The sequence below is a fragment of the Zootoca vivipara genome, chromosome Z, assembly GCF_963506605.1.
Source record: "Zootoca vivipara chromosome Z, rZooViv1.1, whole genome shotgun sequence".
In the NCBI taxonomy this organism is placed as follows: domain Eukaryota; kingdom Metazoa; phylum Chordata; class Lepidosauria; order Squamata; family Lacertidae; genus Zootoca; species Zootoca vivipara.
The window spans coordinates 35,219,004-35,242,915 of NC_083294.1; positions in this window are offsets into that span (position 1 = coordinate 35,219,004).

Below are 23,912 nucleotides of genomic sequence, written 5' to 3' on the forward strand. Positions count from 1 at the left end.
AATGAATGCTTTTAATATTCATTATGAATATTATGAGTTTCCATGGTTAGAGGCAGCAATGTTTCTTAATACCATTTGCTGGAAAATGAGGGAGGAGAGAGTTCCCTTGTGACGCTTGGGTCCTGCTTGTGTGTCTCCTACATACACCTGGTTGGCCACTCTGAGAACAGGATGCTGGACTAAATGGGCCTCTGGCCTCATCCAGCAGGGCTATTCTTATGTGCAAAATAACTGGGGACCCTATTGTACTTTTCTGCACAACTGTACTAATTTGTTTATATTTTATATTGTTACAATACCTGCAAATGAAGTAAAGAAGATTACCCCCCCCCCAAAAAAAAGCCCCATCATATAAGCATAGGAATTACAGGACACTGTATCACCTAAAGATAGGAGTGATCTGAATGTTTCTTTTTTGATGAAATGAATTCCATTCCACACAACTTTCATGCATCATTTCCCATCTGTTTAATATCCTTTTCAAATGTACTTTCACATGGTACAGTCTGAGGTCATCACAGCCTGGCTATCCACTGAATGCTAAAAATATATTGTCCAGATCATAATGGCTTCAGTGTATTCTGTACCATCTTAGAATTGGAAAGGACCCCTGAGGGTCAACTAGTCCATCACCCTGCAATGCAGGAATCCTGCCCACAGCTCTCCCTGTATTAGGCAGATGCCTACTTTCATGTGGCAGTGAGACACAGTGCCTTGGAAAGTGATAAGCTCTCCCATGTCTAAGCAGAAGCTTAAATGTTGAGGGTGCAGGTTTACTGAACTGACCAAGGTGTTGGACTGGATGGCATCCAAGATCCTTACAATATGTAGGGTTCTTCGGGAGAATGTGGTAAATCTCAAAGTTTCCCATTATCTACAGGCAATTACATTCGTAAACCCTCCTTTGGTTCAGCAATACCAATGAAAGAGTCAAATTATCTTCCAGCAGACATTTGGTAATATCTTAGAAGTGCAGAATAGGTTGACCTTATTATTAGGCAGTTTTTGAAGGTCACAAATATACAGCCCCCACCAGCTTTTTGAGCAATTGAAGACATTATGCCATGGTCATCGTTGTCTAGTAAATAATAGGACCAGTGTGGCTTCCAGATGCCTTTTGCGTTGTCATGAGATGTTTATGCCCCTTTCTTGACAGTTGTAGCTGGTCGAGGATAATATAACACTGTACCTTGGGGCTAAGCTCATTAAGTTGCATTATGTAGTCTTATAAAAGATCTTGCAGCTCTGCAGTACCTGGGGAACTCCCCAGATGAAAAATAGATTTTGTGCCCTAAAACAAAAGGATTACACTGATATTATTCCACCTGAAGTGAGAACTGTCCCTATTTTCTCCATGTCTGGCTCAATTTTGGCATAAGATCCATGTGGGGAAAAGCTATTCAAAAGCTATAGAAGGCAGTAAGGTAAGGTGGGCAGAGGAATGGGCCAATCTGTGAACTTCTGTTTCTCTCAGTTTCTCATTTTCCCAATCTTTGGTTCTCCCTATTTCCACCTCCAGTTTGTAGATTTTAAAGTCCTCATTAAAATTCATCAGCATTTTATCACGAATTTATCTGTATATGCAGTTTTGCCTGAAACGCAAGCAATTTGGCGAAGCAGTTTTGTCCACACACCCTTAAAGAAGATGCAAGAAACCGTAGCTGTGGTGAAGAAGATTGTTCCAATATAACATACAGGATTTGCAAACTACCAAATAAACATAAACATTAGACAAATCAAAATATAGCTTGGGCAGGGAAGTTTCCCACTCCTGGACATGTTTGCAGGCTCCACTTGTGGTCCTGCAGCAATGGGCTGGAAGGAATTGTTTGTCTTTGCTATGACAACCTTGAGTATATATGAACCTGACAAGTGCACCATGGCATCAACAGGTCAGCATTCATCCCAGTGCACCTCCAAGCCTAAAGGGCACCCCCATTGACAAATGGCCAAGGTGGCATAGAGAGACAAATAGGGCCTTAACCCAATAATGCCTCGAGTATTTACCCCAATAAATTTTCTTTTCTTTCCTGCTCAGACTGAAAGCCTATTAAACCAATAAAAACACCACTCCAAGAACAGGACTCTCAGCAGTATGGAGTAGGCAAGAAAAACAGGAGCCCATGACTAAGCAGGAGCACCCCAAAAATTCCTACTTGGCCCCCAAACAAGCAGCCAGCAAAGCCCAAACTACATATAGAGGAAGGGCACTAAAAAGAGAATGGTGCAGTGTTTGGGGTGGATCCAGCTTATAAAACCTGGCTTCTTCCCCTTCCTCATTGGCCTAATGACCTACTTAGCCCTTTCCTAACTCCACTCCAGAGCATTTGAGTCTTCTTCCAAGGGGAGTTGGGAATGTGGCAAATTCACCTCCAGTTGATGATGGGAGTGGCATTCTATAGTTGAATGATTTTTTTTGTACCCATTATGTGACTGGAAGTGGGAGCAGGTGGTGCTGTGGTCTAAACCACTGAGCCTCTTGGGCTTGCTGATTGGAAGTACAGCAGTTCGAATTCATGTGACAGGGTGAGCTCCTGTTACTCTCTCCCAGCTCTTGCCAACCTAACAGTTTGAAAGCACACCAGTGCAAGTAGATAAATAGCTGCGTTGGGAAGGTAAATGGTGTTTTTGTGTGCTCTGGCACTCATCACAGTCCTCTGTGCACCTGTAGCAGTTTAGTCCTGCTGGCCACATGACTTGGAAAGCTGTCCTGCAGCAATGGGCTGGAAGGAATTGGCCACATGACTTGGAAAGCTGTCTGCAGACAGATGACGGCTCCTTTGGCATGAAGTGAGATGAGCGCCGCAATACATAGCCAAGTTTGATTGGACATAACTGCCCAGGGGTCCTTTACCTTTACCATACATGACTGGAGAACTACATGGAAAATATATATCCACTTTTTCCGCCCCATACAAAATATACATCTTTATTGCATCCCCCCCCCTTACATTCTTTTCCTCTAAACTATAAAACAAAATAGTTGTGTTGTGACCTTAGTTTTTGGGGTAATTATTACTGTCCATTGATCATTTTTCTTGCCGTTTTCTGAACTGTTTCCAGCTTTACACTATCCTTTTTTGAGGTGTGACAATCAGAACTGAACACAGTATTCCACATGCTGTTGCACTATAGATTTGCATAACCCCATTGTCTTATTGGCAGTTTTATTTTCAAGCCCTTTCCTAATGATTCTTAACACGGAATTCACTTTTTTAAAAAACAGCTGCCAGAGACTGAGTTGGCATCTTCAGCATGCTCTCCACCATGATTCCAAGATATCTTTCCTGGTCAGTCACTGCCTTTCAGACTTCATGAATTTAAATGTTAAATTAGGTACGTTTGCCTCAGTTTGTATCATTTTAAGCTTGCTTACACTGAATTGCATTTGCCATTTTAATTCCTATTCACTCTGATCGGATAGACCTATTTGAAGCTCCTTCCAATCCCTTTCTGAGCCATTACTACTGTGAACCATTTTGTGTCATCAGCCAACTTGGTCATCCCACTGTTCACCCGTAACCCTAGGTCACTCGTGAACAAGTTAAAAGTACAGGTCCAGTTCTCATCCTTTGGGGCCACACTTCTTACATCTCTCTATTGTGAGAACTGTCCATTTATTCCTACTCTCAGCCTCCTGTTCTTTAACCAGTAACTATACATAACAGGACCTGTTCTCTTATCCCATGACTGCTAAGCTTAATCGGGAGTCTTTGTGAAGGACTTCATCAAAAGCTTTTTGAAAGACTATGTAGAAAATGTCTGCTGGATCATCCCTATCAATAGACTTATCGACACTCTCAATGCACTCTAAGAGGTTATGGAGACAGGACATGCCCTTAAGGGAGTCATGCTGGTTTTGCTTCTGGAAGTTCTTTCGTATACTTGATAGTTCTATGTTCAAAAACATTTTCAACCATTGTTCCAAGCTAACCATCCTGTTCCTTCCCAGGTACCTTTAATTTTTATCTGTCTATCTATCTATCTATCTATCTATCTATCTATCTATCATCTATCTATCTATCTATCATCTATCTATCTATCTATCTATCTATCTATCTATCTATCTATCTATCATTGGCCGCTTTCAAGTTCTTAGGCATAGAAGCTGATCTTAGGGGCAATATCTGATATGAATTCTTTGAGAACTATTGTGTGGATCCCACATGGACTCAGTGTTTTCTTAGCTTTTAATCTGTAAAGGAGCCAATAACTTTCTCTTTTCACTCACTTCCTCCAACTCTCCTCCTGAGAAAGTTATGGAACAGGGATCTGCCTTACACCATCCACAGTTAATACAGACGCAAATAATTAACTTGTCTTCTCTTCATCTTTTCCCTCCTTTAGCACCCTTTTTGCTCCCTTGTCACCCAAAGGTCCAACTGCTTCCCTGGTGAGTTTCCTGCTTCTAAAGTTTCAAATAATAATAATAATTTGTTGTTGTTGTTGCTGGTCTTTTACTCAGGGTAGGCTATTAAAATCAATAGCTCTAACTTAATAATATTCATTCACTTTAATGCATTTGCTCAGCCTCTGAGTAGGCCTTGCATTGAATTCTACCCAATTGCTTATTTGACTCTGCTCATAAACCACAGTGGCATTCTCAGCCTTTGTGGTAGAAGTTTCTGCAAAAAATAAATAAATAAATTCTCAGAGAGATTCAGCTCCTGCCACACAATGCCTTTGCAGTGCCCTCCTTGTGATTTGACTGGATGCTTTAAATAAATAAATAAATAAATAGGTTGATGGTGGTACTTACTCTCTCGTTGCACAGCTGCTTAACTCACTGGAGTTACACAACTCTTTGTCCGCTAGGTCTCTGTTAAAGAATGGGGAGATAAAATGAGGGGGTTTGTCACAGCTTCTAGATTGACTCGTTATATTCGTTTTAAAGTAAGAAACAACAATAACAAAAGAGAGTGACATGACAAATTTGTAACATACTGGAGCCCCTTTATTGAATCTATCAAGAAAAATGGGCGGATATCAGATATAAATCATGGCTTTGCAATGTTGTGAATATTTCCAACTTCAAGGCTTTCTTCAGTGTTACATATAATATTTTGTTCGCTGCTTTTCCAATCAGTTTGAAAACCATACCTTATTTTTCATTATGTTTAATGAAAGTGGCCTTAATAATGCTTGAGTTTGTTTGTAAACTTGGTTTCAAGATTGGTAGATTTCTGCTTTATCTTTTGCCTTTGCTGATGTTCATATTTTGCTGATGTTCATATTGATTTTATCTTTGTTGATGCTTGATTCCCTTTTCTAGTCAAAAAAGAACTTCCTGAAGGTATAATCTGTTTGACAGTGTAATAGACTGCCAAGTAAGTAGGGATGGATGAATCTGTCAATTTCAGTTTCACTCAGGTTCTAATCTTGAATTCAGTCCTTTACATTTATGCACCGGCTTGTGATTTTCTTTTTTAAAGGCCTCATGAAAATTCATTAACAATTTAGTGTGTATTTCAACTAATATATACATATTTTTGATGCGGTTTTATCTAATGTGAATGTCTTTGCAAAACAATTTTCTCTAGTGCACCTTTTATGCTTCCTCCCTGGTATATGCAGTGGCAGAGCAGGGGCATGGCATGCATCCTAGGGTTGTGGCGCCCAGAGCGAGGGGGCAGCCACTATGACACCCCACCGGGATCGTGCCGCCAGGAGCGGTGCGCTCCCATTGCACCCCTGTTCCTCCGCCAATGCGTATATGCATTTACTTTACCCCAGTATAAGCATTTCCCCCCACTTTTTCCCCACTGGATAACTGCCTTACAAAATTTGGATAGGTGAACATTTCAAAGAATCTCTGCATTTTGGTTCTGGTATTGCTTTGGAAAGTGTGCATTAGTTGGTTCACCTTCAAGTGCAAACTGAATAAAAAGATTTCTGCCATTGATACTAGTAAGGTACTAGTGGAGCTATCTTTGAAGGTGACCCGGAAACTACAACTAATCCAGAATGCGGCAGCTAGACTGGTGACTGGGAGCAGCCGCCGAGACCACATAACACCGGTCTGGAAAGACCTGCATTGGCTCTCAGTACGTTTCCGAGCACAATTCAAAGTGTTGGTGCTGACCTTTAAAGCCCTAAACAGCCTCAGTCCAGTATACCTGAATGAGCATCTCCACATCCATCACTCTGCCCGGACACAGAGGTCCAGTGCCAAGGGCCTTCTGGCGGTTCCCTCACTGTGAGAAGCCAAGTTACAAGGAACCAGGCAGAGGGCCTTCTCGGTAGTGACGCCCGCCCTGTGGAACACCCTCCTACCAGATGTCAAAAAGAAAAATAACTACCAGACTTTTAGAGGACATTTGAAGGCAGCCCTGTTAAGGGAAGCTTTTAATTTTTAAGAAATTAGTATATTCTAATATTTCTGTTGGAAGCCGCCCAGAGTGGCTGGGGAAACCCAGCGAGATGGGTGGGGTCTAAATATATTATTATTATTATTATTATTATTATTATTATTATTATTATTGGATTCTGTATTTGGAGTTCATTTTTTAAATGGCCACCTATCAGGGAAGATTTCCTGTATTGGCAAGGGTTTGGGCTAGACGACCTTTGAAGTGCCTTCTAACTCTATTTTTCTATGGCATCCCAGTCATTCTGTTGTGGTATTTCCCAGCACAAAGTAGGAGAACCACTGCTCTACTGCTCTTCTTTGCTTTTGTTTGAAATCATGGTGCAGAGGATGCTATTCATAGATGGTAGCAATTTTTCAAAGAATTCTCCAGTTGGAACACAAGCAAAATGACAGGTTGAAGATACACTTATTGCATCCTGTTTTGCTAAACCTTCCAGCCCTGTGCTTAACTAAGGTCCTGGCAGCATCGCGGCCTTTACTAGTCTTCTTCTCTCCTGAGGCAGAAGAAATCAAAAAGGTGTGAACAGGATGTTCAGTCTTCTTTCCCAGTCATTCTACCTGCCACAACATCACCAGCTGCTCATAGAATCCCTGTGGTGAATTTGTATTATGACTTGAGGTGTTTGGTTTTTCTTTCTTTCTTCCTTTCCCCACTAGATATGTAGAACGAATAAAGTGGCTCTGCCCTCCTTTGTGATGGAAGCAAGGTACAAGTGATTTTCTTGACAAGCACAATGGTGTTTGGTAAAGCCAGGAAGTCATCCATACCATCTCAGCCAAGTAGAGTAATCTTAGCTGCTTTGTTGAAATGCAGTGGAGAGGAAGCGAGGAGGGGGAAGCTGACTCTCCAGCCGATGAATGTGCCCAGAATCTCTGATTACTTTGATGCAGCATCCTAATGAGACACTGATTTGAAGAAGCCCATTGACAAAAGGTTGCTGAAGTGTTCCCATTTCTCTGAAGCAAAAGGCAGCTGTTTAGAATGGTGGGATTTTGCTTTCTTATGCACACTCATTTGGGAGGGCAAGTGTACATTCGTAGGAAGAGAATATGACTAAGTCACTCGACAGAAATGCAGGTAATCATCAATTGTGCCAAGGAAATGGAAGGAGTCTGTTCTTCATCTCTGATAAAATGCAAACTTGAGGCTAGCCAGTGAATTGGTGGGCAGTAGGTTCTGGAAGTTCAAAAGAAACCCAGTCTCAAATAATAAAAGGTGCATTCTGACACCCACCCACCCAGTTTGGTGGGTAGATTTGGATTAGGAGAGATGTCCTCTCCACTAGCACAGAGCTGCCTGTTCTACCTGCAGAAGATACAGATTGGAGTAAGTCCAAGCAGGAAGCCACAACACAGTGTGAGAAGGGAGGAAGAAGAGAGAGGGTTTGTTGGTCCATGATCCATTGGATGCCTTGCTTGCCCCGCTGCCATTATGTGATGGTTGCTTGGTACCTGCAAGTAGGTACCAGGCTGATGCAGCGGTTTGTTTCCGCCTCAGCTGGCATACATAGCAGGGCTGTGGATGAGGTGGTCTCCCTGCTGCTTCTTTAAACATCGTCAGGCAGTTTGGAATGTACCCTAAGTTATGAATGTGACTGCAAGAAGACTGGTGATGCCAAGGTGTTTGTTAAAATGGATGATACATATACAAGGTGTGAGGGACAGGGGATATCGCGAAGTCCCTCCCCTCCTGAGTTCAAGCCCATCCCCGAGCACAGGGGAAAGCAGAGAGAGTTCCGATTCCAGTGGGGAAGCAGGAAGTCGTGTCCGAGGCTCAGGCAAGGTAGCGGAGCCAGGGTCTCAGGTGGAACAGGAAGGGGCAAATAAGGGGGGGAGACCCATCCCCCCAATTCCGGAATTGCGCAGAAAGAGGAGAGGAAAGAGGATGGGTCTACCGAGGCTTTTGTGTTGGAGAAAGACGCGCCAAAAGCCATTAGGAGGTTCTGAACCCGACTGAACACATAGCTCCGTGTATATAGCAATGACTTCAGCACTGTAAATACGCAGCACCAATAAAAGAATAAAATGCAGAGCTGTGTAGAGTCGTTACTCTGAAGTAGCCCGCTCCGGCCACTGTGACAGCAACCTCCGAATCTTTTTTCGGGCTACTTTGGAGTTGCCGGGATGAGTGCGTCAGAGGCGGAGAAATGGCGGCAGATCGCGGAGAAAGCCCAACAGGACCTGCAGCAACTGGCGCTGCAGGCACAGGGGGAATTAAAGGCAGCTAAAGAAGAAACCAAGAAGGTCCAGGAGGACCGGCTACAACTTGCGGAACAGGTGAGAGCGCTTCAGGAAAAAGAGCAGCAATTAAGGGCGGTGGCGGTAGAGCTCCAAAACAAGCTGGATGCCGAGAAAAACAAGGCGGGAGGGGCCCCCCAACTCCAAGTGCTGCCAGGAAGGAGAGCGGGGACCCTAGTAAGCAAGTTCAATGGAGACCCGAGGGAATATCATGGCTTTGAGACTGAGATCGTGTATGCTCTTGAGCTGCACCATGATGAGTTCCCTGATGATGAGCACAGGGTAGCGTTTATTGTGGAACACCTTACAGGGGCAGCCAGGGAGTGGCTAAGACCGTTAATCGCGACAAAAAATCCTTGCATGAAGAATGTCAAACTATTTCTAGAGGCTTTAAAAACTATGTATGCGTCCGATAGTCATATGGACCAGACCAAGGAGGAACTGCATAATTTAAGGCAAAGAACAATGACAGTTCGCGAATATTGGGCGAGATTCACCATGCTAGTGCACAGACTGGGGTGGGAACTGCACTCGCCTCCAATGGAAGCGGCGTTCTACCTGGGGTTGAATGAGGATGTGAAAGATGAGCTCTCGAGAGGTCCAAAGCCCAGTAATATGGATCAGCTGAGCAAAGCGGCTCTGGCGGTGGTGGTGAGACAGGAATCTCGGTGGAACGACAAGCAAGCAACGCGCACAAAGCGGGCTTGGTTCCCACGGTCGCAGGAGAAGCCACTCCCCCAACAACCCTTCCAAGCCACGCCTGGGACCAGCCAGGACCAGGAACCCATGCAAATTGATAGCGCGCGCGCGCGGGCTTTTCAAACCCCAGCGGCGACAAGACGCAAGGAGGGAAGGGGCGGGAATTGCTTTCTCTGCAACTCCCCCCAGCATCTCGTCAGAGACTGCCCACATCGCAGAGAGTGGCAAGGAAGGGCGGGAACGGTTGTGCCCTCCCCCACTGACGCAGCACCACAGCAGGGAAACGGGAAAGCCTGGTTGCAGGAGACAAGGGGCAGCAGCCAGGCGCAGTCAGCAGACAACAGCCCCAGCCCGCCCACCCGCACAGCGCGGAGCAGAGCCAGCCCACCCCTCCCAGAGCAGGAGTGGTTCTAGAAGTGACGTTAACGCTCCCAAATGGCTATCCCCTGACAGTCCTCGCCTTAATTGACAGTAGTGCATCTGCCAACTTCTTCTCGAGAAACTTTGCAGAAGAGCACCAAATACAGCTTCTGCAGCTGGACTTTCCCTTGCATGTAGCCACCATTGACGGCAGGGAGCTGCTGGGAGGGGCCATCACTCATCAAACCCCCCCCCATGAGAATGACGGTGGGAAGGCACTCTGAGACACTGGCATTCAACGTCACCACCATCTCAGACCCCCCATCGTCTTGGGCATGAGCTGGCTGGCGCGCCACGACCCCTCCATCAGTTGGCACCAGAGATGCATCACGTTTGGGTCGGACTTTTGTCTGGAACATTGCATGCAGCACCAACCAGGGGAGGGGCCTCCAATAGCCACGGTGGCCACCATGCACGTCAAAGGGGGTGAGGCGATACCCAAACCATACTGGGACCTGCAGGAGGTCTTCAGCGAAGCGGAGTCCGACCACCTGCCCCCACACAGGTCTTTTGACTGCCAGATCAACCTGGTGCCAGGGGCAACGATACCCCCAGCCAAGCTGTACGCCATGTCAGATCAGGAGCTGGAGGATCTGCGTGCGTTTATAGACAAGAACCTCAAACGGGGGTTCATCAGAGAAAGCAAGGCAGCAGGGGGCAGCCCGGTCTTCTGGGTGGAAAGAAAGACACGCAACAGCGCCGTCTTGTGGTGGATTTTAGACGACTGAATTCAGTGACAGAGCCAGTGGCTTTCCCCATGCCCAGAGTGGACGATCTCCTGACAGCGGCACGCAGGGGCAAGATTTTCACCAAGCTAGACCTGAGGGGGGCGTACAACTTAATCAGGATCCGGGAAGGCGATGAGTGGAAAACCACGATGTTCACGCCCCTGGGCTCTTTTGAATATCTGGTGATGCCCTTCGGGTTGCAAGGGGGCTCAGCATGCTTCCAGGCCTTCATGCACCACGTCCTGGGGTCCCTCCTCTTCAAGAACTGCTTGGTCTTCCTGGATGACATCCTTATCTATTCCAACGACCCAGTGCAACATGTGAAGGATGTCAGGGAGGTGTTGCAGCGCCTGAAGGAGAACCACCTGTATGTGAAGCTGGAGAAGTGCAAGTTTCACACCAGGGAAGTAGACTTCCTGGGCTACAAACTGTCAGACAAGGGGCTGGCGATGGACAAGGACAAGGTACAAGCCATCCTGGACTGGCACAGCCCCAGGAGGCGCAAAGATGCCCAACGCCTCCTAGGCTTCGCCAACTTCTACAGGAAATTCATCAAGAACTTCTCACGGGTTACGGCTCCCATCACGGACTGCCTGAGAGGCAAGCAGAAGTTCAGGTGGACACAGGAGGCGCAAGCAGCGTTCGAAAGCCTCAAGAGGGTGTTCGCTTCGGACCAAAACCTGTTCCACGTGGTGCAGGATGCGCCCCTACGCGTTGAGACCGATGCTTCAGACAGGGCTTTGGGAGCGATCCTGTTGCAACTGGACGCCAACAGAGAGTGGAGACCTTGTGCCTTCTTCTCCAGGAAGCTGACCCAGCCAGAACGCAACTACACGGTGTTTGATAGGGAACTTCTTGCGATCCACGCTGCTTTCCAGCACTGGCGACACTTCCTGGTGGGCGCCAAGCACCCCATCCAGGTGTGCACAGACCACAAGAACCTGGAGTTCTGGAGAACAGCCAGGGTGCTCAACCAGAGGCAGATACGGTGGGCAGAGTTCTTCTCGAACTTCAACTTCTCCATCCACTACATACCGGGGGAGCAGAACGTCAGGGCAGATGCCCTCTCCCGCAAACCAGAGTACATGGAGCAGGAGTTGCCACCAGCACCCAGGCACATTTTCCCCCCATCAGCATGGTCCTGCGGAGCAGCAGTGGTGAGCGAGGCAGAACTCACAGCACTGACGGCAGCAGATGAGTTTGCCACCCGCATCTTCAGAGAACTGAGAGGGGGGGGTGCAGGCAAAAGACTTTGCAGAACGCAGGGGGCTGCTTTTCCACAAGGGGGCACTATACCTGCCCACCACCCAGCTTAGACGTAAGATCCTCAAGCAGATGCACGACAACCCGACGGCGGGTCATTTTGGAAGGGACAAAACCGCTCACCTAGTCATGAGACACTTCTGGTGGCCAGGGGTGTGGGAAGATGTTAGAGACTATGTACGGGGCTGTGACACCTGCCAGCGGGCAAAGGTAGTCAGAGCAGCGCCAGCAGGATTGCTGGAGCCCTTAGCCACACCTCACAGGCCGTGGGAAGTGGTGTCCATGGACTTCATCACGGACCTGCCTGCATCCAGGGGCAAGACCGCAGTGTTGGTGGTGGTGGACCTTATGTCCAAAATGTGCCACTTTATACCGTGTGCCAGGGCGGTCTCTGCAGAAGAGACAGCCAAACTGTTTGTTGACCACGTCTTCAGACTGCATGGATTACCTTTAAGGGTTATTTCGGATCGTGGCCGCCAATTTGTTTCCAGGTTCTGGAGGCGGCTCATGAACCTCCTGCAGGTGGAGGTCAGCTTATCGACGGCTAGACACCCGCAGACTAACGGACAGGCGGAGAGGGTCAACGCCATTCTGCAGCAGTACCTGAGATGCTACGTCAGCCAGAGGCAAACGGACTGGGTAGATCGCCTGCCACTGGCGGAATTTGCCTACAATAATGCAGTGCACGTCTCCACAGGGGTGTCGCCCTTTAAGGCCAATTATGGGCGCGACCTCAGATCTTTCCCGGAGAGGGAGGGGGAGGAGGAGGAGGAGGGCCCACGGGCAGAGGATTGGGCAGAGGAACTAGAGACGGTGCACCAACAGCTCAGAGAGCACTTGGAGAGGGCCAAGGAAGCGTACAAGAAGGGGGCAGATCGCCACAGGCGACAAGGGGAGGTCATCAGGGTGGGGGACAAGGTTTGGTTGTCCTCGGAGGGCCTTCCCATTAGAGGGAGGTGCAAAAAGCTGGCGCCCAGACGGCTGGGCCCCTTCACGGTCACGCAACAGGTCAATCCGGTGGCCTTCAGATTGGCACTACCAGAGGACATGAGGGTGCATCCAGTGTTTCATAGATCGCTGCTGTCGCCGTACAGGGCAAGCAGCAGGCTCCGAGACAGCGACCAAACCCCCGAGGGAGGGGGGGAGAGGGAAGGCAGGGAGCAACTCAATGAGGCCACGGCCATCCTGGATTCACGGAGAGGGGTGGGGGGCCTGGAGTACCTCATGGCATGGGAGGACGCCCCGCCATCCCAAAATGAGTGGGTCCCAGCCTCTCAGATACAGGAGGAATTCTTGGTGGAAGAATTTCACGCCCTCTTTCCCCACAGACCCAAGCCCTGGCACATGGGAAGGGAGGGGGAGGGGGAGAGGGAGGAAGTACTGGAGAGCAGTTCACCATGGGGATGGGAAGCGGAGTTTGAGGAACCAGAGGAAGAAGTATGGGCGTCGCCGAGATCCACTCAGTCAGAGGAAGAAGCAGACTGGCAGCACATTTTTACCCCCACCAGCTCTGACGCCACGGACTTTTTGGGATTCCAGTCCTCCCAGGCGGAAGGGGGGGGCTCGCAAGACTGGGGGGAGGTGTTCACACCAACGGGCTCGGAAAGTACTGAGTTCTTAGGCTTCCAGTCGTCACCGACACCCGGGGGGGACCTGGGGAGGGGAGAAGGGGAGCTTGGAAGGGGGGTGGATGTGAGGGACAGGGGATATCGCGAAGTCCCTCCCCTCCTGAGTTCAAGCCCATCCCCGAGCACAGGGGAAAGCAGAGAGAGTTCCGATTCCAGTGGGGAAGCAGGAAGTCGTGTCCGAGGCTCAGGCAAGGTAGCGGAGCCAGGGTCTCAGATGGAACAGGAAGGGGCAAATAAGGGGGGGAGACCCATCCCCCCAACTCCGGAATTGCGCAGAAAGAGGAGAGGAAAGAGGATGGGTCTACCGAGGCTTTTGTGTTGGAGAAAGACGCGCCAAAAGCCATTAGGAGGTTCTGAACCCGACTGAACACATAGCTCCGTGTATATAGCAATGACTTCAGCACTGTAAATACGCAGCACCAATAAAAGAATAAAATGCAGAGCTGTGTAGAGTCGTTACTCTGAAGTAGCCCGCTCCGGCCACTGTGACAGCAGGCATCCATGGCATCAAAATATAGCCTCCATGTACAAAGTCCCATGAATATCAAGTGCTAGGAGGATAAGCAATCAAGGATAAATGGCTACCACCCTCATGTCCTGCTTGCATCGGTGGTTGGTCCTCTGTCCGAGACCAGTTCTGAAGTACAGGAGAATAATTGCAAACATCAAATTCAGCCCTTCAGAACATTCCACAGCCATACCCATAATTCCTAGTTCATTAGGATGAGAGTGAGTGTAGGCCTATGCCTAATTTCTTGATAGTAAGCATGGTTTTTACTGCTTACTGTATAGGTCCAACTTGCAAAACACACTGAGCTTTAACAAATGATGTCCAATCAGCTGAAATCCAATGTTTAGTGTTTAATTAAAAGAAAGCTGATCACCAAAGAATTGATACTTTTGCATTATGGTGCTGGAGGAGACTCTTGAGAGTCCCATGGACTGCAAGAAGATCAAACCTATCCATTCTGAAGGAAATCAGCCCTGAGTGCTCACTGGAAGGACAGATTGTGAAGCTGAGGCTCCAATACTTTGGCCACCTCATGAGAAGAGAAGACTCCCTGGAAAAGACCCTGATGTTGGGAAAGATTGAGAGCACAACAGAGGGAGAAGGGGACGACAGAAGACGAGATGGTTGGACATTGTTCTCGAAGCTACGAACATGAGTTTGACCAAACTGTGGGAGGCAGTGGAAGACAGGAGTGCCTGGCGTGCTCTGGTCCATGGGGTCACGAAGAGTTGGACATGACTAAACGACTAGAAGGGAAAAAAATGTAAACAATCTTGCAAAGAAGGGCTACCATTTAAACTGCAAGCATGAATTCAAATTTCTCAGAGCTGCAATTCCCCATTTATACCCCAGTGGAGGATAGACCATTAGGACAAATGGGGCACTGCCCCACCACCCTCAGTCTGACCTCAGCCACCTACACTTCACTGTCTTCTTACTTGTTGGTGGCACTATCAGCTTCCTCATCTTTTGGCTCAGTGTGTCCCACAGCAGTTAGGAGGATGTGAACAAAGCTAGAATAAGCTGATTCTGCCTGTTACAGGCTGTGGTTACACAGCCTATTGTTGGTCTGCTTGTCTTCTGCCCGGCTGGTTCGAATGGCCATGGGCCACTTCTGCTCTCTATTACATCACTGCCTGAGACTGGGAGTACCAGTCAGAATAGACAACACGAGGTTAGATGGACTAATAGTCAGAACTAGCGCAGCACACATTTCCTTCTGGGGACAGAGAGCAATTTTTATTTGATGCAGGTGGAAAATTCATAGAATTTTCAAGGCAATATCATTTTTGAAACGGAGAGTCGTTTGCTCATCACCTTGGTTAAATCCCTGAGGTCACTACTATCAAGAACATGTCGTGACTTTCCGTTCTGAGAAACCTGAACTTAAAATTCCTTCAAGAAAGCACTTACATATGATTCATGGATTAAATAGTTTAACTCAGGTGAAGAAGAAGAAGAAGGAGAAGAAGCCCGAGTTTAAATGGGAAAAATGTTGATGCTGAATGAGCACAAATTGTGAATTATTTCCCACATTTTTCTACAATGCATGAGGAAGTATAGATTGGGAAAGAATCAGACTTCCTTGTTATTGTTGAGAAAGTTGGCCTTTTAATGTGCATGCACTGTAAAAAGAAAAAGGGGGGGGGGAGATGATATTTTATATGCACTTTGCAGTTTAAAGCAGGGGTGGGGAGCCTCTGGTTTGCCAAATGCAGTCCTCTAACCCTCTCTCTCTGGCCCTTGTGGCTATCCCCAGCCTCCTCCTCCTCCTCCTCCTCCTCCTCCTCCTCCTCCTCCTCCTCCTCCTCCTCAACCCCCTCTCCCCTGGTCACAACCCTCAAAAGCTCTGTTTTGCACTGTCTGTGAATGGTTTTTTTTTTTAACTGGTTGGAATTTCATTGAACTCTGACACTGCCTGCTAGTTGTCTGAATGCAGAATACAAAGGGTTGTAAGTGTGTGTAAAAGTAGCCTGCCGCAACGGTAAAACTTGCATTTGTTGCTCTGCCCACTTTTGCTTCCAGCCCCACCAGCTATTGGCTTGTAGCTCCCAGAAAGGTGCTCAGGAGGGAATATGGTATTTGGGCTGAAAAAGCTAATACCTTTTTTTTCACTTTGTTATACTTTGTCACTTATATTCCATTTTCATGCATTGGCTTAGTGACAGAACGAGTTCATAGCAAGGCAACAGAACTTTCGTTTCCCCCTCTAGTTTGCAGTTTATTGACCTTCTTGGCCATTATGGTTTACCAACTCGAGGTTCAGTCATGAAATTAATGTGTGAGAAAATCTATTTTGTCAACTAAACATAGTCTTTTTTGTTGTTGATAAAATTGATTGAATTTGTTCATTGGGTGATTCTTTTTACCCCATCCCCCACAAATAGTCCCCTTTTAATATTTCAAGGAAACGCTTGCAGACACCAACCCACAAAACGTTTAAGTGGTGTAGAAAATATCACCCTCGAGATGCCATGAATCAACTTGCTGTTAATTTTTGTTTGGCTTCCTGCTTAAATCTAGCCTGGCGTTTTCCCCTTTGTCTTCAGGTGCAAGACATTATCCCGCAATGGCCATGTTCCTCTTTCCCCCCAAAATGTTTTAGTAATGTGCTGACAAGAAAGCAAACAAACATTTGTCGTTGAAGATTTAAGGCTATCTTTACATAACCAGACATTTGGCGTAGAAAAAGGTCCTGAATCCGAGGAACCCCTGGCTATGCCATTATCCTGCCTCTGGTGTTCACTGAGAGTGCTGAAGCTAAATTGCCTGGAGATTTAGTTCGCAGGGTGGGGTGGGGACATGATAGAAATTCAGTGGAGGCAGTTCCAGTAAGAACTTCTACCTCAGTTGCCCCCACCTGCCTGCTTTCTTACTTACAAGGAAGGACTGTAGTTCATTGGTAGAGCACCTGCTTTGCATGCAGAAGGTCCCAGGTTCAATTTGTGGCATGTCCAGGTAGAGCTGGGAGAGACCCATGCCTGAAACTGTTATGAGCCACTGCCAGTCAATGTAGACAGTACTGAGCTAGATGAACCACAGCTCTGATTAAGATATGCAGCAGATTCCTATGTTTCTAATTATATAGCCAATTTAGCGGGTGGCACTGGCTGTCAGCTTCTTCCTCCACTTAGTATCAGTGCTGCCTCTGCAGAACTCATTATGGAAGAGGATGGAGGTGAAATTAGAATTAGTTGGCTGTGCCTGTCATAGGCTCTAGCAACCCTTTGCCTCTGTGCTTTACACTCAACCAAACAAGGGGCACCAGACACCATGGTAACAGTTTATGCATAGTGTCAAGAGAGGGGAAAAGAAAGGAGGTGGAAGTGGGCTGGCTGAGGGCAGAGTGAGGTTGGTGGGGCAGTGCCCCATTCGCCATAATGGAGCAGCCACCGCAGCAATTTGGGCTTTCTTTGTGGTGGCACCCACCTTGTGGAATGGCCACTCCCTAAATATATGGCAGGTGCCAACGGTACTAATGTTTTTTCATGCTAGTAAAAACAAGCCTGTTCCCGGGTCTTGGATACATCATACTAGTTTGTATTGATCCTTAAGGGATGACAGATTTTTATGTATATACACAAGAGTGGGGTTTAATGTGTTTTAGTCCATTGTCTTGAGCTATGATGCTTTACAGTGCCTTGGCAATTTCTGGTTTAAAGGTGGCACATAAATGATTTTAATAAACAGACGAACAGCAAATCATACTCCACAGGTAGAATGCCACAGCGTACAACAGAATAGAGTGCTGCTTTTTGAGCCCATAAAGGCTATGTTCTCCCTCCACTATTGGAGACGGTATGCCTCTGAATGCAATTTGTTGGGAACGGCAAGTTTGGAAAGTACTGATGTTGTGCTTTGGTCCTGCTTCCAGGCTTCCCACAGGCATCTGGTTGGCCTCTGTGAGAACAGGCTGCTACACTACATTGGCTATTGGCCTGATCCAATAGGGTTCTTCTTGCATTCGTATGTTCAAGCCCTACTTTCTAGACACATCTAGTTAGCCCCTGTGGAAGACAATGTAAGTAGACCTTTCGTCTGAGTATGCCCTTTCTATTCTCTTTTGGTGATTCAGTGATTTGTAGATAGCATCCCCGCCCCCCGGCCGCCTTCTCAAGGCTTGCTGGGTTAATTTGGGTTTTCACACAGAATCCCCAAATTACTTTTTTATAGCATAAGCAGAGAAAGGATAGTACTGTACACAGGGATGTTGTTTTCTCTCTGCTTATTTAGTTTCTCCATAGAAGTGTGACATTTGATCTTCAGTGCAGAACTCAGCATCCTACACACCTCAGTTTTCTTTCTTTCTTTTTTTTAAAAAAAGCAACAACCCACAACTTTCTAGCCCTTGTGTCACTGTGCAGTCAAGCTTGAAACTGCATCTACAGTGCCTGCTGCAATCTCAGACACCAGAGGAGAGCTAAGCAATATTTGCAATAATCAGAGGATGGTTCTCGGAGTTTGGATAGATCTTTACCACCTTCTCATGTGTAGCCAGAAGAAAAATATATGCATATGCTCCACAGACAAGTAAATATGCATATATGTTTGATTTGAATAACAATTTTGGACTGCAGAATGTTGTCTTTCTTGGTGCAAAATATAGAAGGTAAAGGTAAAGGGACCCCTGACCATTAGGTCCAGTCGTGACCGACTCTGGGGTTGCGGCACTCATCTCGCATTACTGGCCAAGGGAGCTACAGCTTCCAGATCATGTGGCCAGCATGACTAAGCCGCTTCTGGCAAACCAGAGCAGTGCACAGAAACGCCGTTTACCTTCCTGCTGTAGTGGTACCTATTTATCTACTTGCACTTTGACGTGCTTTTGAACTGCTAGGTTGGCAGGAGCTGGGACTGAGCAATGGGAGCTCACCCCGTCGCTGACTTTCTGACCAGCAAGCCCTAGGCTCTGTGGTTTAACCCACAGCACCACCTGCGTACCAAAATATAGAAGAGGTTGGTGCAAATTTGGGTGTTTGTGTGGTACAAATCAGACATTTATTTATGTGCCCTTTATTTGCCTGTTCACTCATATTGCTCTTTCCCCAAAGTCCTCAAGATGATTTACATTTTACAGTAATGGTTTGTACGGTAAGAGGCATGGTCCAAAGTTCAAAGAAGGAATGGTGATGGCTGAGGAAAATGTGCACACTCAGATACAAAGTTGTTCAAACTGTTAAAACGTGGCATAATGGACACATCTAATGACAATTGATGGAGACTGCACTGATATGAGAGGAGCTGCTTGGAAGTCCTAGCTAAGCGAATGGAAGGGGCCTCACTGTCTCCATTCTTCCTTTGCTCTGGTAAGGCAGAAAGGCTGTTGATGGAAGTGGTGCTGGCAAGAGAGGAGTCTCATGACAGTTGTCTCAGCAGGGCTGGTGGACGGGACCTCACCACCCCACTCCAAAAAAGTGTGTGTGTGTGTGTGTGTGTGTGTGTGTGTGTGTGTGTGTGTGTGTGTTTTCTTGGTGCTGCTCTGATGATAATTTATCAACCACCTGCTTACACAGCATACATTTGAGGAAGTTTTGCCAAATACCTTAATTCTGATTTCCCCACAGTGCTGCAAACTTAGAAGAAACCAGGGCCATTTAAAGATCTCTCTGTCCGGTTTCCCATAATGACTTGTTCCTTTTGAGCTCTAAGCAAATGTATTTCTCCAAGATTTTTTTATTACTTTCCATCAAATAGCAGTCAAAAGAAAATAATCACAGTAATTGGAATTTCTTCTGCGGGAAATTACTCTCATCCCATCCCCCAAAGTCATATTTTTTGTTATTCTTTATCCTATTGCCTAGATGAATATGATTTATTGCCACACTTCTGAAGAATGGTTGGAAACTGCATTCTGGGTATCAATATTTTAATAGAGAGGTGTAACTAAGAAGAGGGCTTGTTGTTGCTTAGCCAGTTCCTAGAAATGGCTGTCATGTTCACAGCAGCCTCACTAGGGGGAGTTGCAGCCAATATTAGTCAACGAGAAGCAAAGCAAAGTTTTCTTTCTAATTTTTCTGGGTGGGGAAAATGGATAACTCCCTTCCAAGCTGTTCATTATTGACCTACATAAGAGGATATTCTATCAGATAGATGACTAGCCTTTGAACTTGGAGTGAACTGTGTGTCAATTTATAACTGTTCTGTGCACTTATAATGTGGTCTCAGACCGGGAAACACAGGGTGCTGCTTTATATTGAGACCATCTACAATTGGTCCATCTACTGCCTACGTAAGCTGGCAATAGTTATCTCCCAGCCCTAACTAGATATGTTAGGGATGGAACCTAGGATCTTCTATATACCTTGCAGATCCCCTACCCTTACCTGCCTTCCTCCATCAGAAGACTACTGGCCTCATATGAACTCGATAAACTGTATTAAATTTGACCTCCTAGTCTAGGATCTGCTTCTCCAGGCAGAGGTCTTCCCTTACAAGTTCCTACTTTTCAGAAATTAAACCTGGAATCAATTGCAATGCAATGCCCGTGTTCTGTCACTGTGCTAAATTCTGTCATCTCTTTAAGCTCTCTCTCTCTCTCCCCCCTTCTTTCCTACTTCTCATATTTCTTCCTCTCAATTCCCAGCAACAGCAGAGGTAGAATATAGCCATAATTGCTAGTAGCCATAATTGCTAGTAGCCATTGATAGTCCAATCATCTGGAGGCTTTATTCTCTTTTAAAGCCATTTAAGTCACTGGCCTTCACTGCCTCCTGAGACAGAAAATTCCACAGTTTAACTTTGCACTGCATGAAGAAGGGCTTTCTTTTATCTGTCCTGAATATTCCAACATTCAGCTTCATTGGATGTCTGCAAGTTCTAGTGTTATGAGGGAGTGAGAAAAACCTTTCTCTAGCTACCTTCTCTGTGCCATTTCACTTCCATGTCTCCTCAGACACATCTTTTCACTAAACTGTTCCTGGAAAGTCTGAACAACAGAATCATATGTTGCTGGGTCCAGCACCTAAGACCAGACTATTAAGAATATATGGAGAAATCAGCACTCAGATGAAGGAGGGATTTAGTATTGTTCATTTCACCATTGTCTTCCCCAAATTCTTTGCAAGTCTTTCCTTGAGTTTTATGTAGGTTCAAATACATCAGAGGGGGAAAAAAAACAACGCAGGAAAATGGAACAAGGAGAGTGTGGGTTTTTCAGGGGAGAATATATCCATGCCCCTCTATTGGACTATACTCCTCACTGGCCCTGCTTCACATCCCAGATATTTTTGCCTGGTTGGAATTTGTCATTGAACTCTGATAATGCCCCTTGCTAGTCTTGATGGAGAATAGAGAGTGGTGTGTGAGTGTGTATTGGAACTAGCCTACCAAACACAGTTATTTCCATCCACTTCCTCACTGTGGGGACCCAGGGGGCGCTATGGGTTAAACCACTGAGCCAGGGCTTGCTGATCAGAAGGACGGCGGTTCGAATCCCTGTGACGGGGTGGGCTCCCGTTGCTCGGTCCCAGCTCCTGCCAACCTAGCAGTTCGAAAGCACGTCAAAAATGCAAGTAGATAAATAGGAATCGCTACAGCGGGAAGGTAAACGGTGTTTCCGTGTGCTGCTCTGGTTCTCCAGAAGTGGCTTTGTCATGCTGGCCACATGACCTGGAAGCTATACGCCAGCTCCCTCGGCCAATAATGTGAGATGAGCTCGCAACCCCATAGTCAGTCACAACTGGACCTAATGGTCAGGGGTCCCTTTACCTTTACCTTCCTCACTGCACCCCCCCCCCGCTCCACCAATTCCTAGCATGTGACTCCGAAAAGTTTGTGCACAAGGGAACACAACCATCAGACTGAAAAAGGGTTATATTTCTTGGTTTAACTCACTAATGAACAGAACATCTGCAATATTATTTCTGCATTGCAAACATAGAGGGAAAAAATGGATTTGCAATCGTCAGGGCTAGTACACTCCAATAGGGAGCCAAATCTATTGTATCTCTTGCTCCTGCTCTTTATTTTGGTTTCTTATTCCCTTTCCCTTTCTGAGCACTTTCCCAAATGAACATGGAGAGGAGTAGAGTTCTAAAATGTGTGTGAAGCCCCATGAGTATAGAGGCTCCCACTGCTCACAGTCACCATTCACATATTGGAGGGTGATGGAAATGGTGGAGGAAAGGAAAATCTGGTACTATTGTTCCCATTATCCCCCTTCACATGCTTCGTTTACGCTACATTATAAGGTGTATTATATGAAATGTAATGCCTCTAACAAATTTGCTATGATGTGTGAATATTTCAGCAAGTGTCACTTCTCATATTCTTGTGACATACATCTTGACCCTAGCCTGACCTGGTGATATCTTCCAATGGTTTCAGCAAGCAAAAACAATGCAAGGTCTTTGTGGAAGGGGGAGGGCACCTGAAAACACTGATAAAGGAGCTAAACTACATATAGGGGAACCTGCAGCCTTCCAGATGCTACTGAGCTCCACTCCTATCAGTCCAAGACAATGATGAATGATTCACAATGTGGGGAGTTGTAGTTCAACAACACCTGGAGGAACAGATTTCTCTATCCTTTGCTAAATGGTTCAGCTGAGTGGCTTGCACTATCCTTTCTAAGGTCTAAAACTGATTCCCAAAAGCTTGCAAGACTCCTTTTCTCACACATGAAAACATTCCTTCGTGAAAGAGTGAATGGAATTGACAGCTTAGGTATGTATTTCATACACATATAACCTTACATATGGAACTGCTTTAAGTGGATGCCTTTTCAGAATCAACTTTGAAACAAAGCAGCCCAGGAGTGTGACATTTTATTGCTGATAAATCTGAGTAGATAAATACCATTGGAAAACATTTTTTTCCAGCCGAAGGACCCATTATCTCAGGCTATTACAAACTCCATTGTGGATACATTACAGAGTTCAAAAGTCCCGTTATGAGCGATCTGGTATATATCCGCTTTTCATGATGGCTGTGAGCTGGTTTATGTATCTAGCAGACAGTCCAGACAGCTGCGTTTTAAAAAGAGCAGTTCTAAAACAAACAAACCAAAACAAAATTCTAGTAGAGGACAAAGGAATACACATTTGGATGTGCTGCTGATTTAATGTGGCTGAGTTGGGATGCTGAGTTGCAGTTTAGGAAGAGAGAACTTGTGACCCACCAGTGTTCTAGGACTCCAATTTCCATCAGCTGTAACCAGCATAGCTAATGGTCAGGGATGATGGGAGTTCGAGTCCAACCACAACTTGGTTTGCCATATGGTCCCCATCCCTGCTGTAGGCAAACTAGAAATCTGGCAGGTTGGGATAACTGCTGCCAGGCAGCATGGGTGTTACTGAGCTAGATGAACTGTTGGACTGAGTATAGGGAACTAAGTTCCAGCAGGGGGCCTCAGAGCTGTGATAATACCTCTCCCTTTCTGGAATGGGTGCATTCTAGCCAAAGAAAATAAGAAAGATGGGAACAGAACTGGTGATGAATGTGGCCTGGATTTGGGGAGGGGGTATAGCCTGGGACCAGATAGAGACCTGGGCAGATAGATAGAAAGAGGGATATTTGACACCTGGCACCTGATGTAGATTCCAAGGCTTCTGGCAGCCAACCTCATATATGAACCACAAAACGAGAGGGGATTGCAGGTTGCTATGAATTACAAAGACTCTCACATCAAGGGATTTTCTTGACATTGTAATGAACCAGAGAACAGAGCTTAAGTGGTTTATTATGTCACTTGGAACCCTCACAGTGTACTTATAGCCTTGTTCACATCACTCCACATTTTTAATTTATGTTACACAAGAAAACAGTTGAAAAATCCTCCTCGAGTCTTCACCACCTTCTTCCCTTGTGTCTGGCTGATGCTTCCCAAGTTCCAATCTCTCTGTCTCCCCCTTTGTGACCCACTTTTAGAAGAAACTTAGGTGCTAATTTTTGGCCATTTGAATTTTCTTCATACCTTATATCACAAGTCATCATGGACCTATACCTGTGTAGAGTAACTAGGTAAAGGTAAAGGGACCCCTGACTATTAGGTCCAGTTGTGACCGACGCTTGGGTTGCGGCACTCATCTCACTTTACTGGCCGAGGAAGCCGGCGT